Source organism: Peromyscus californicus, unplaced genomic scaffold (genome assembly GCF_007827085.1).
Source record: "Peromyscus californicus insignis strain IS unplaced genomic scaffold, ASM782708v3 Scaffold_13__1_contigs__length_99412109, whole genome shotgun sequence".
NCBI classification, from domain to species: domain Eukaryota; kingdom Metazoa; phylum Chordata; class Mammalia; order Rodentia; family Cricetidae; genus Peromyscus; species Peromyscus californicus.
Genome location: NW_026294424.1, coordinates 85,317,085 through 85,331,210, shown reverse-complemented (window position 1 = coordinate 85,331,210; position 14,126 = coordinate 85,317,085).

The window sequence follows — 14,126 nt, the reverse complement described above, 5'->3', positions numbered from 1 at the left end:
GAAAGGTCTGCACTTGGCTGTGCTAGGGGGAGGTCTTTTGCTCCACCCCTTGGCATTCCTATAAAAGGACCTTTAGAAGAGATAGGAGGGGCCGGTGGATATTGATCGAGGCCCTCCCAAGGCTATCCTGTGTTTCTGTTTCTCTCCCCTCTATCTTTCTACCTAATATCTCTTATCTCTCTCTCTCCTCAAAAGTACCTTGGGGAAAAAGTGGGAGTAAGTTCCCCCACAGGTAGACAGGGATAGGGGTGGGGGAGATCCTGTTTTTTGATGAAGAAATACTCTCTCAGCCTCAAGGAAGACTGTGATAGAGTCTTCAGGATTGGTGAGAGCATCAACTGCCTTGCAACCTACTTTGAGCTGGCCCATGCATGGCACCAGGTGGGACCCCAGGAGAAAAGAGCAGAGACAGTACCTGTATCCCAGGAAATGTTTTTCTCTGTTTGGATTCAAACTAGAGATAGACTCAAAAGATGTGAGTTATTTTAAAGAGCCATTTCACTCCTTCATATACAAGCAATAAGTAAATAAATAAACCATGCACTCAAAATAGCTAAAAGGTAAGAGCAACCCAATGCCCATACATATGAATCCACATCCAGTGGAATATTATTTAGCAAGAAAAGAAAACAAGTACTGATAGATGCTACAGCATGGGTATATCTTGCATACAGTAACCAATTCAAAGTAGCCAGACACAAAAGGTCACATGCTATATGAAATATACAAAATAAGGAGATCTTTGGGGACAGAAAACAGAAGTGCATTTTCAGGGAGTAGGTCCATAATTTCCTCCTTGATGGTGAGAACCTGTTTTGGAACCATGTAGAGATGCTGATTGACAACCGAGAATGTACTAACAGCTACTAAAGTGTTCACTTCAAAATGCTTTTATTTCATAGGGATACAAATGCAAATCAATGCAAATCCTGGGATAAATTTAAGGGTGGGAGACAGATGAGAAGGAAATGTATTGATATAGATGCTCTGAGGATTTTTTCCCCTTTCGGGAATATGATTCCTGTTTTTAGTGATACACCCTGTTATGTGAAAATTCAATTATGGGAAGGATTTCTGCAGAGAGAAGAGGAGGGTTAACCATCACAGGCGCACCTTGTGTTATATAATAAGCAGGAAGCTTCAGTGTGGTGTGGGTGTTCACCTGGAGTTAGCTGAGACCCCAGGGGCAGAGAGTAGAGACAGCACTTATACCTGCCACTCGGCTTTCCAGCAGGCTGGTGGCTTCATCCTTGTTCTCACTACTTCCCTATGGGGCAGGGGCTGGACAGCCCATAGTCCTCAGGTCCCTAGATGTGATACTTGGGTTGGACAGCCCATACGCCCTCAGGTCCCTAGATGTGTGATACTTGGGCTGGACAACCCATAGTCCTCAGATCCCTAGATGTAGGATACTTGGGCTGGACAGCCCATAGCCCTCAGGTCCCTAGATGTAGGATACTTGAGCTGGACAGCCCATAGCCCTCAGGTCACTAGATGGAGGATAGCTGGCATTTCTCATCAAATCTTGTTTATAAAAAGGGGGTATTATTCTCTAGATAGAGAACCCATCATGTCATGCTTCAAGGAGCCTCCCGGGATCCCAAGTGAGCAATTCATTACTTTTTAAATGCCCAATAGTTGGAAAGGGGGAGACTCAGAAGAGTCAGAGAAGTAAGAAAACCAAAGGGCTGGTTAGAGCCAGTGAGGTGCTGGGCTGTTTGTGGGCTGACAGGGATGACTTACGATTCTGCTCTTGCTGGCATCTCCGAAGCAAGGGACTTGTTTACACAGCAGTTTTTTTGGGAATGGCTCTCAGGTGCCTGAGAGATGCTGCAGAGTTACAAGACATACATATCTACCATGCCCAACTGGGGGGGGCCCACAGAAGCTCCCTGGTAAGAACTTACTCAAGGTCAGAGAATCTGAGCTTGCTTTACCCAGCAGGGCTGCATAATGAGATGATTTGGCCACAGGTGTGGTTACCAGGTGTTTTGAGGGGTCTACACTTGGCTGTCCACTGTGCTTTGATTTTGAAAGGGGAAGGTCTTTTACCTCTGCCCTTGGCATATTATAAAAAGCCTATTAGGATAAAACTTTGGGCAGCTGGATATCGACACAGGGCCCTCCCGAAGCTACCCTGTGTCTCTGTCTTCTCGTTCTCTCCACCTATATTTCTATCTAACACTTTCTAATTCCTCTCTCCTCCCCTCAAGAACCCTTTGACAGGTTGGAGCTGGACTCCGACACCAAACCTTTTTTAGCAAATGCCCAGTGCAAGGTTGGGGTCCCGAGCACAGGCTGTCTGAAGGTTGGTGATACAAAATACAACTGTCCAAAGCCAGCCTCCAGTCCTTCCTATGCCCTGCTAGTGCAGCCTCTCCCCTGCCTTCTTCTTACTGTCCAGAGCCAGGCTCCGGTCCTTCCTATGCCCTCAGTGCGGCATCTTTCCTGCCTTCTCCTTACTCTTTTTCTACCTTCTAGTTTTTATCCTGAAGAGTGCCACACAGTTCTCTATCAACACCAAAAGAGGTTAGGGGTCCTTCAGATTCTTTAGGGCTCTATAACACAAACCCAGACTTTTCTTACTACTGCTAAAATCCTCTCAAGACCTCTGCCTTCTCATTAAAAGTTAAATAATTCTCGCAATATGTCAGTCTCTGCTCCAAGGACTTTATACATCCAGCCACACATCACCCAATAATGGAGTTAGTCATTTAGGTTATACTATCACTGTGCCAACCTCAAAGTACGTATGCATGTAAAGACTGTTCAGTCACTGCTGAGCAGTGTAATCTACAGGACTGGTCTGGTCTTTCACTTACTCCAACACCGCCATATAGCACAAGACTATTAGTGAAGTGCAAGGTCTGAGTTGAGGAGGAAAACCTCTTCTGGGCAGGGGACAGAAAACCTCACAGAGAAGTACACCTTAGCTAAGCAGAGTAGTCTTCATCAGCCATGAGTTCTAAACTAAGGCTCAGAAGAGAGGCAGGTGGGAAAGGGTCCAGATGAAAGGCTGATGCGTGGAAATGGACCATCAGGATGTGAACACTTTCTAGCGTAATCAAATCTAGACAGGTGGGTATATCAGATAGACAAAAATTTTGTACCTCTTTCAAAACTTATCTGTAACACTCCAAAGCTGTAGCTTTGCTTAACATGAAAGATGAGGTTTTGTGGGGGCTGAAAGCAGATGCCTAGTGGCAAAAGCCAACTTTTTTTTACAGTTCAGCTTTGGAACCATGTGTGTTCCGTCCAGTGAGGAGATCCTACAGTTGAGCGTTGAAATGACCCTCCATGGAGGCACTGTATTTATCGAACTCACAGATCTCCTGGTGTCCCGTCCCCAACCTCCAAGAAACTCATCCACTTATTCTCGGAAACAGAGAGTCTCTGGGAAACAAACTGTGTCCTTGGTGCATTTCTGGATGTTTCTGGGTTCTTTACCCTATGAAGTGGCTGAGAAGCCTGCATTCGTGTAGTCCTACTTAGCCAGACGTCCAAGAGGAGAGTCTTGAGAACAAATGATCTGTGTGCTAAGGGAAGACAGCAGGATCCTGTACAATCCAGAATTAGTATTCTCTCCAGATCCTGAGCAAGGAACACCACCAGGACAGTGGTTCTCAACCTTCTTCTGTGACCCTATAACACACTTAGTTCCTCGTGTGTGGTGACTCCCAACCATAAAACCATCTCATTGCTAATTCATAAATGTAATTTTGCTACTGTTATAAATCATAATATAAACATCTGATATGCAAACATCCCCCAAGGGGGTCATGACCCACAGGTTGAGAACCACTGCTCTAGGAGAAGGTGGTAACGTTTGGTCCTCCACTCCATGCCTCTGGTTCCTGCTTCATTCTCCTCATTTGCTCTCTCCTCCTTTTTTTTCTAACCCTTTGCTACTTAAAATGTGTTCCAAGATGCGGAGCATCAGAACCACCTCGGAGTTTGTTAGAAATAATCTCTTGGGCCCACGTGTGTACCAACTGCACCCAAACATGGAGTTGACCCAGAACTACCTATAAGCTGTGCACATTAATGTGAGGAGGTATGCCATCTGGCCCATCTTCCAGGTTGAGTAGAAAACCTGCGTTTTCTTTTTTTTTTTTTTGTAATTATTAAGAAAATTTCTATTCATTTTACATACCCAACCACAGATTCCCCCCTCCTCCCTCTTCCTACCCCGCCCCCAGCCTTCTCTCCCAACCCACCGCCCATTCCCACCTCCTCCAAGTCAAGGTCTCCCATGAGGAGTCAGCAGAGCCTAGTACATTCAGTTGAGGCGGGTCCAAGCCCCTCCTCCTGCCCCAAGGCTGTGCAAGGTGTCACACCTTAGGCACTGGGCTCCAAAAAGCCAGCTCATGCACCAGGGACACATTCTGATCCCCCTGCCTGGGGGTCCCCCAAACAGTTCAAGCTAAACAACTGTCTTGAGTATCCAAAGGGCCTAGTCCTGTCCCATGGGGAGTCCACAGCTATTGATCCACAGTTCATGGGTTTCCACTAGTGTGACTAAGATGTGCGTTTTCATCCATCTCTGTCAGTAGCTGTAGTAACTGGTGTTTGGACTCTGCCCCTGGCTTCCACACACTTGAATTTACAAAACACTGTCTTCTGGTGTGCTTTCACAGGTGACTAGCATGTCCCAGGACATTCAGATTTGATCTTTGGACAGCTACCTTGCCTTGGGAGGCCCTGTCTTCCCAGATCCTGAAGATGTTGGGGAAATGTCATTAAAATAAATATCTTCCAGGCTGGGGATGTAACTCAGCAGTAGAATGTGTGCTTAGCATATATAGTGTCTTGGGCTCGATCTTTAGAAAGTAGGAGGAAAAGATCTCCTACTATTCTAGGAAACCTGGGCAGATGAGAAAGGAAACAGTTTTTTTTTTTAACTGAATAAGCATTAAACCTGAGCCTGAGGAGCAACACAGGCAGTCTGCTAAGGAGCCTGCAAAGACAGAAAGAAATCTGACTGTATACCCAAGCAGATAAACTCCCAACACACATCTCCTCGGGTAACAGGACTCAGCAGCACCATTTGTCACACAGTTCATCCCAAAGGCACCTGGTAATTGCACTGGCCTGATGTGTTAGCTAATTACTTTTCTCCAAAGCAAAAAACAAAAAAGGCAGAAGGTAGGTTTTAAAATTGGAGCCCTGGCACCTGCAAGTTAGGTTCCTGCTCTCCCACAGGAACTGGGAAACGGCACGAACTTTTCTCAAGATTCTATGGCAAATGGATCATCAGGCAGCAGGCAGAGAAAGACACTGGGGCTGGCTTGGGCTTTTGAAATTTCAAAGCCCCACCCCCAGTGACACACTTCCTCCAACAAGGCCACACCTCCTAGTCCTTCTCAAATAGTGCCACTCCCTGATGACTAAGCATTCCCATCTATGTGCCTCTGGGGGCCCTTCTCATTCACACCACCACAACCAGGAAAACCTTTTTTTTTTCCCCTTTCTTTTTTTGTGGATTTGTGCCCATCCTTCCTGTAAACATCTCCTTGCTTCTTCTCTGGCTTGTGTTTTCTGGCTTGCCCATCCTCCAAGAACACCATAAAGATGGCTACTCTATGGCGGCACTTCCCCCATCCAGGCTAATTTAGTTAAGCAGTCTCAGAGGCAGAAGTGAAATCCCGGGTTTGTAAAGCCAGCAGGCAAGGCTGGAGAGAGTGGAAAATGGGTGCCAGCAGGTCCATCTGGGCAGGGAGGTGGGGGTGAGCCCCTGCTGAGCCCTCGTGCAGGTATGCTTAGTGAGCCCCTGCAGGCTGCCACAAGATGACACAGCCAGCCACTGCTGCAGCTGATGGAGAAGCCAGTCCAGCCTCTGGCAAATCATTCATTACTAGTCTGGGTCAGACTTTAAAGCAGTGGTTCTCAACCTCCTTAATACTGCGACCCTTTAATACAGTACCTCGTGTGGTGGGGACCCCCAACCATAAAGCTATTTTCAATGCTACTTCATAACTGTAATTTTTCTATGAATCGTAATGTAAATATCTTGTGTTTTCTGATGGTCTTAGGTGTGAAAGGGTCATTCGATCCCCAAGGGGTCTCCACCCACAAGTGGAGAACCAGCTGTTTTAAAGTCTGACGACAGCTATGATGAGTAGAAATGTGCTGAGCAAAGTGAAAGCCCAACCTAGGAAATGATACGAGCCATGATATAAACCGTAAGTTTTACAGTAAAGCAGAGTGTAAGAAATGTTAAATATGACTTTTTAATATCAAATATATAAAACTTGTGTTTGGGACGAGGGATTCAAATATGTTTATCTCTCCTACCTTAAAAGACTTTCGGGTTGGGGATTTAGCTCATGGTAGAGTGCTTGCCTAGCAAGCGCAAGGCCCTGGGTTCGGTCCTCAGCTCTGGAAAAAAAGAAAAAAAAAAAAAAAAAAAAAAAAGAAAAGACTTTCATGAAAAATTTTCACCTCCCCCCATTACATGAAAGTCCACTGCTGTATTCCAGTGGTCTTTGCCCATCTTCCTCCATTTCCTGTGTGTGCATTATTTTCAGACTAGCCAACTGAATAGAGACTGTGAGGTGGTGTTCTAGCCAATGGGAGGAGACACAATCACCACCTGCGTTGGAATAAAAACCAATGCACTTTCTGTCTTTGAGAGTAAAGCTTTGCTGGGCGTGGTGGTACAGGCCTTTAGTCTCAGCACTTTGGAGGCAGAAGCCTCTCTGTGAGTTCAAGGCCAGCCAGGTCTACAAAGAGAGTTCCTGGACAGTCAGGGCTCCATACAGAAACCTTGACTCAAAAATAAAGAGTGGTGGTCTCTCTTTCTGTGTAGCCCAAATGTATCCCTCTAACAAGAGCAACGGCAAGAAACAAATAGTTACACAGAAGAGCTCCAGTGATGGCCTGTTGATACTCATTCATATTTTCTCAATATTTTCCTTAGTTTAACTAAGAGATTGATTTCAATTCCCCTAAAGGACACTATACAGATACTTGGCTTTAGGAGCTGGGGATACAAGTCAATGGTGCAATGCTTTCATTGCATGTATGAGACCCTGGATTTAATCCCACAGTATAAATAAATAAAATAAAACAAACCAACAGCAAAACATTGCTTCCCACCCCCAACATTTCTGGTTCGCAGGCAAAAAAAAAAAAAAAAAAAAAAAAACCAAAACAAGAGTGACATCTTAGATACTACTGGAACCAGATATGGTAGAATTAAGAAAATAAGATGGAGATATTTGCTGTCTGGTCTCCGGATTTCTCTTCTGGAAATTGAAAACCATGCCAAAGAGGATAGGCCATTCTTACTGTGTGTGTGTGTGTGTGTGTGTGTGTGTGTGTGTGTGTGTTTATTACCTGGTATACTAAAATGTGGAGAAGAAACCAAAGCACAGGAAAGTTCAACCATGAGATTGTTTCTGTGGTGGCTGGATGAGGTTCTAGAACACAGTAGGTTTTTAGTACTGGCCACAATCTGGATACTAAAGACAGAGGCCAGAGCCCTTTAGGAGCGTGGATTCTAGGTAAGAGGTAAGGATACTTGAGGGTTAGGGATAGAGTCAGTAGTAGAGTGCTTGCCTACCACGCATGTGGCCCTGGGTTTAATCTCCATCATGGTGTGTGTACAGCTAGGGGAACAATTAGATGTTCAAAAGAAATGATGCTTTAGTCCGAGTCATGGATCTCTGTGCTTGGTGTTGCTCAATGCTCCAGATCCTGTTCCAGAGCCCATTCTGTTCTAGAGTCTAGAATATTCCCTCTACACCCAGCCTCGTCCATCCAGTGTGCTTCAGCAAGGAATTCTACACACAGAGCGTTAGGGTGAAATATTACCGGACTTGAGCTCTGTTTTGGGCATGAACTCTGTGAGGCCCAGATAGGAGCGGTACTGGTTCCTGTGCTCTGGAATACCCTCAGTGGTGTGTAGAAAATGCACAGAAGCATTGCAAACTCAGTTAGGGCTTCCACTGAGAACACTCCGTTTACAACTTTGCTTGCCTGACACACGGTCTTGCTAAGTTATGGGAGGCCTTGGACTCCATGGATAGCCCAGGCTGGCCTCAACCTGGTGGCAGCTTCTGCCTCAGCTTTCCCAGAGCTCGGGTTACAGGTGTAAGCGCTTTCATAGGCTGATTTGGAGAATGAGGTTGTGTTTTCAAGGCCTTAGTTTTCTGTGTTTCCACCTGCTGCGCTCTCCTGGGGCTCTGCCTTCCCCAGTGTGGGTAAAATGTTTGGAAATGGATGCATGCGAGCGAACGTAACAGTAGCCCTTTCTTTGGAAGTTGTTCCTTGGTGGAGTCATTTTTGCTCCCCTTCTTTGCCAGGCAGTCTAAATTCTAAAGAAAAGCGCCACCTGAATTGTTAAGATGTTAACTGCCAAATAATCTTTGTTTAGATTTACAACTTCGTAACTTCTGATCGCCTTCAGGTACGTGCTGTGTTCCCTGTTCTTTAATTCTACCCATTAACTAACACAAGGCCTGTAAACGAAGGTGATGCTTAATCTGCTGAAAAGTAAGGTCTTGTGACTGGCCCCTGGGAAATCAAGACTCAGGGTGATGTTAAATCCAGAGACCAAGGGAGACACTGACCTGAATGACATTCCTCTGGGTGCAGCAGCACCTGTTCCTCTTGTCCCTGCCTCCAAAGGCCCTTTGAAACCCTGAATTTCCTAAGATGGCTCTTTGAAGAGGACAGCCCTGCTATCTTCTCATGACCAGCCCCTGAAAGAAAATCTGACCCCCTTTCCACAAACCTTTACCTCCTACGTATGGGCTTTTAGGTATTGATCAGCTGGACCCGCAGTAGTAAGAGGCTAGCAGGTGGCCCGCTCGACCAGAAGAAGCATCAGCTGGAAGCGGTTTAGGACTCCTCAGATTGGGTTGACATTAGGGCCTTTGTCCTCATCGGATGACTTTGATATGGGGACAAAAGGCAAGAGGTATGGGGATGATTGGCTTGGGGTATCAACATGGGGAAAGTGATCATCTGGTAGAATGTTTGCAGTGTGCGATGTCCTGAGCTTGATCCCCAACACCACATACAACCAAGGATGGTCGCTGGCCTGTTACTCCAGCACTCTGGAGGTAGAGCAAGAGTGCTGAGGTTAAAGGTCATTGCGGGCCACATAGTCAGTTGGAGGACAGCCCAGGAAACATGAAACCGTTGATCAGATACAGTTCAACATTTTGTTTTGCTTCTGTTTCTTTGTTTAAGTCAAGGTCTCATTATGTAGCCTGGACTGGCCCTAAACTCATGATTCCTCCATCAGCCTCCAGAGTGCTGGAATTCCAAGTGTACACTCCTATGCCAGATAAGATCCAGAACGCTTAGTGAATCATGAAGCCTGTTTGACTCATGATTCCATACCTTAGTGGCTGTTCCACTGTCAGCAAGTGTTGTGGAATATTTGTTTAACTAGGCAAAGGTGTGTTACATTTGTTTATGCTGAATTTGTTTAACTATGTAAAGATGTGTTGCATTTGTTTATGCTGAATTTGTTTAACTCAAAGGACCAAGCAGATGCCATAAAAGGCTACTCAGTCTTCTCTCAGGGATCAGGCCTCAATTTCAGTTTCCTGAGACCTGAGCAAGCAGTTTCTGGGAGGGCTACGACATAGTCCTTGCAGTAGCTCCCTTTCTGCACGTACTCTGACTGCTCAAGGTTCAGTCAGTTGTTTACCGTCTGGGACCTCTCACCAACTTAGAGCTACGTGCATGGGTCAATGTGAACGTGCGAGGCCAGCCAGCCTCCATGGTAGCTCAAGGACAAAGCCTGGGATTTGTCCAGGCCTGCCCCAAAATGATAACTGTAACCCCCAACCAGTAAATTCAAAAGTTACATCCCCTCACTCAATCATATGATGCAGAGGCTTGTACCACCCTGCTTGCTGTTTTTCCCTTTAAAAACCCCTCACCCTGAGAGGTCAGGGCCGTCCTCCTCCACCTGCTGCATCGGAGTGCTGGACACGGACCAAGCCTGGGCTTGCTTGTTATCAATAAACCCCTGTGTGTTTTGCATCGGATATCGGCTCTGTGGTGGTCTTGCTCAGGGTGGGGGTGGGGACTGGGGGTGTCTCTGGACATGGGCATAACATAACAATGTAAAGATGTGTTGCATTTGCGCTAATTAAATAAAAATAGCCTAAACTCAGAGAGGTGGGGCTAGCAACCAGTTGACAGGAAGTAGCAAGGAGGAGCTTACAGTGGTTTTTTTAGAGGGGACAGTGTGGAAGGAGAGTAGCTTCCAGGATGCTGGTTAAGAGAGAAAGTTAGCCAGTTGCTATTCTAACTCTCTGAGCTAGAAGGTTTTCACCCTAGCCTTTGAATCTCAGGTTTTATTAGAACAACAGAGATTTAGTTAAAGCTGCCTTTACCAACAGCAACAGAGCCGTTGTAGGGGGGAACAGAATCCCCCCTAGGCTACGGCCCTAGTAGCCAGTAAAGCGCAACCACTGGGAAGAAGGTAAAACAGAAAGCATGTTTTGGTTTTTGTTTGTTTTGTTTTGGTTTTGGTTTTTCGAGACAGGGTTTCTCTGTGTAGTTTTGGTGCCTGTCCTGGATCTCACTCTGTAGCTCAGGCTGGCCTTGAACTCACAGAGATTCGCCTGCCTCTGCCTCCCGAGTGCTGGGATTAAAAGCGTGCACCACCACCGCCCTGCAACAGAAAGCATGTTATTTAACCTCTCAGTTTTAATTTCTTCATCTATAAAATGGGGATGATAATAGTACCTCCTACGGAAGATGTAAGGATTAAATGAGGTGAAAATTTGAAAGTGCCCAGCACTGAACAAGTGTCAGTAATCCCACAACCATTTATTACGGCTTGGACAGAAGTTCCTCGTGAAGACCCATGTGTTGAATGAAGACTTGTTCCCAAAGTGGTGGGACTTTAGAGAGGTGACTGGATCATAAAGACTCTAGTTCCACTGGCAGATTAATTCATTGAGGAGTTCCTAGTTGAATGTGCTGTTGGGAAGAAAGGCTTAGCTGGAAGAAGTAGGTTCCTGGGAGCAAATGAAAACACTGAGTTCTTTCTCTCTGGCCACTGTGCTCCTAGGAAATAGGCACAGGGGTAAGCCTTGAGGGGTGACAATGTCCTTAGTCCCTCCATGGCTGCTCCGCCTCACTGTAACCCAGAAACAATGGAACCACATGACCATGGACTGACACCTCTGATATAGTGAGCCAAAATAAAATTTTCCTCTTTTAAGTTTTTTTCTCAGATAATTGATCACAGTGATAAATTGATCAATATACCATTCTTAACTACTCTGAGGATGGACGTTTGTGTGTCCTGCCCCATTCATATGCTGAAGTCCTGACTCCCCCCGAGCCCCCCTCACACACAAAGTAATGGTTCTAGGAAAGCCTTTGAATGGTGATGAGGTCATAAGGACAGAGGTCATGAAGGACTAGTGATCTTGTAACAGGTGTCTAAGAAAGTTAGCAAGCCCCTTCAGCTATGTAGGGACACAGTAGAACGCACTATCTATGAACCAGAAACTGGGCCACCACTAGATTAACAAAACAAAACAAACAAAAACCTGCGGCCACCTAGATCTTCGAACTCTCAGCCTTTGGCGCTGTAAGAAGTAAATTCTCTGCTGTTTGTAAAGTACATGGTTTGGGGGGTTTTGTTACAGCAACTCAGACAGACAGCAGCAGACTGCAGCCAGGCTGACAGGAGGGAAGACCCGCGGGCATTCTCCTACCAAACTTTACAAAGATAAGAAGGCCTACTCAGATAAAAATAACTGACTTTTATGCCTCCTGGGGAAAAAACGGGGAGAGGAAATACAATGTACAAAATGAAAGTGTTGTTCAACATGAAAATTGCTGCTGCCTGACCAGACAGCCACCTCTACCAGACATGCTCAGCCTCTACCTCTGCTTATCTTGAAGACCTGAGAGCCTGGAGGCACACACTTTAATCCCCAAATGTCAGGTGGAGGCAGAAGGATCACATAGGATGAAGGCCATACTCAGCTCCATTGTGAGTCTGACATCAGTGTGAGGGTACAGAGACTTTGTCTCAACGAACAAATCTACACCGCCAACATTTATTAGATAAATGCAACTGGAACTTTGTTCTCTCACGCTGTTCTGCCCTGGGTTTCTGCCTTATCACATCCCAGAAGCAAGGGAATCAGCGGCCATGGGCCCCAAACTCAAACCGTGAGTCCAGATAAACCTTTGTTTCCTGAGGCTGTTATTCTCGGGGTATATCTAATTGCTCCACACAATTGACTAACACAATTATCTTAGCCCCAGCTCGCTATCTGCTGGTCCCCTTACCATATCCTTGTTCATGCCTAATAGCCACTGGCCACCATCTGCGACTGACAAGGTTCCCTTTGACCCACGGCTTTCTTTTCCTTTCTTCCTGTCTCTCCCTCGGAAGGAGAGACCGCGTAAACAAACCCTCATTTCAAAACTTCTTCTGGTGAAATGACTCATCAAAGAATAACTGCATGCTTGTGTTTGCGTCTTCAACCTGATTTTGCAACATCCAGGAAACCGGTCAGCACTGACATTTTGTAATACGCTGACATTGCCTTGCTGAGCTGAAAAGCCATTCCAAAACAGCCCAGACTTCATTTGCTTCCACAGACTACATCTGGAGAGGACAGGTTTCAAGTCAGAACAGATTTTGGAAACTCTGTTTTTAGTCACTAAACTGCCCGTCATTCCTGGCTCTCCATTCTAGTGCAAGATCTAGTCGCAGCAGGCAAAGGAATTTTCTCTCATAGACCTAATCCCAACTCCTGCACCCCCTGAATGGCTCGCCTTGAGAAGTGTTCTAATGCCACGGTGTTTTCAGCAAACGCATCACTTTCCTTTGGTTGCCAATAGAGATGAAGCTGGGGATCCCAAGCGGGGGCTAATGGGTTATGAGCCTGCATAGGTACCAGGTTTATTTGTGTCTCAGTACCAGCTTTGCTTCTAATCGGCCATATGTTGCTGGGTTGCTTTGACAACCTGTCTGTATCTATTTTCTCATTTTGAGAATAGAGATAGAACATCATCTACGTAGGGCCATGGGAGGGTTAAATGAAGTACAGCGGGCCCACTGTCTACCCATGTATATAGGTATACTGTGTAGGAATCTGCTGTTATGCTAGTTACTGCCCTTCCCACCTGGGGATTAAACCCAAGTAGAACACTAGTCAGGTACTCTCCCATTGAACTACAGCCCAACTCATGAGTTTGTTTGTTTGTTTATGGGGCCAAAACGGGCTAGAGAGATAGCTCAATGATTAAGACCACTGGCTGCTCTTCCAGAAGATCTGGGTTCAATTCCTAGCACCCCTACGGCAGCTTAGGACCATCTGCAACTCTAGTTTTAAGGGATCTGATGCCCTCTTCTGGCCTCCACAGGTACCAGGGACACACACGGTACAAAGACATACAGGCAGGCAAAACACCCATAAACATAAAGTTTAAAAGATGGGGCCTCAGTATGGAGTTCAGCCTGGCCTTGAGTTTGAGATCCTCCTGCCTCAGGTTCTCAAGAGCTGGGATTACAGGCACGTGCCACCCCAGCTGCTTTCTTCTCTCCTTCTTCTCCCGTGTCTCCACCTGGACCTCATCCCCAATACTCATTCTGCTAGTTAGAAGCTCTAGGTTAGCATGCACAAAGCCCCAGGTTGGAGTCCCAGCCTTGATGTACAGAAAACATTGTGCTTATTGCTTCGGGAGAGGAGAGGAACAAGGCAAATTGGTTTTCTCCTCCTTGCTTTTTTTATGTTTTGGAAAAAAAAAAAAAAAACTACATCCTTATGTGGGAGTGGGGGAGGGGAAAGGAGACTATCTAGAGAAAGACTGTCTTAATCTACAAGGATTCTAAAGCAAAATAATGACAAGAGAGAGGTGTGGGGGGCGCGGGTGTCCCCCTAGCCTAGGTGATAATAAAAACAAAGATAACAAAAAATAATAACTAAGATGATAACGGGGAAGCCACTAGGAGGCAGTAGAGAGGGCTGTGGACAGCCTCAAATATCCCCTCTGCCTTGGTATGGTGTGTGTGTGTATGTGTGAAAACAAAGTGGCAAATAAGCTCTGTTCCAGGGAATTTCACCTTGTATCCACAAAGAAATTTGTGGTTTGGGTTTTAGTGGTTTTTTTTTACATTTATTTATTTT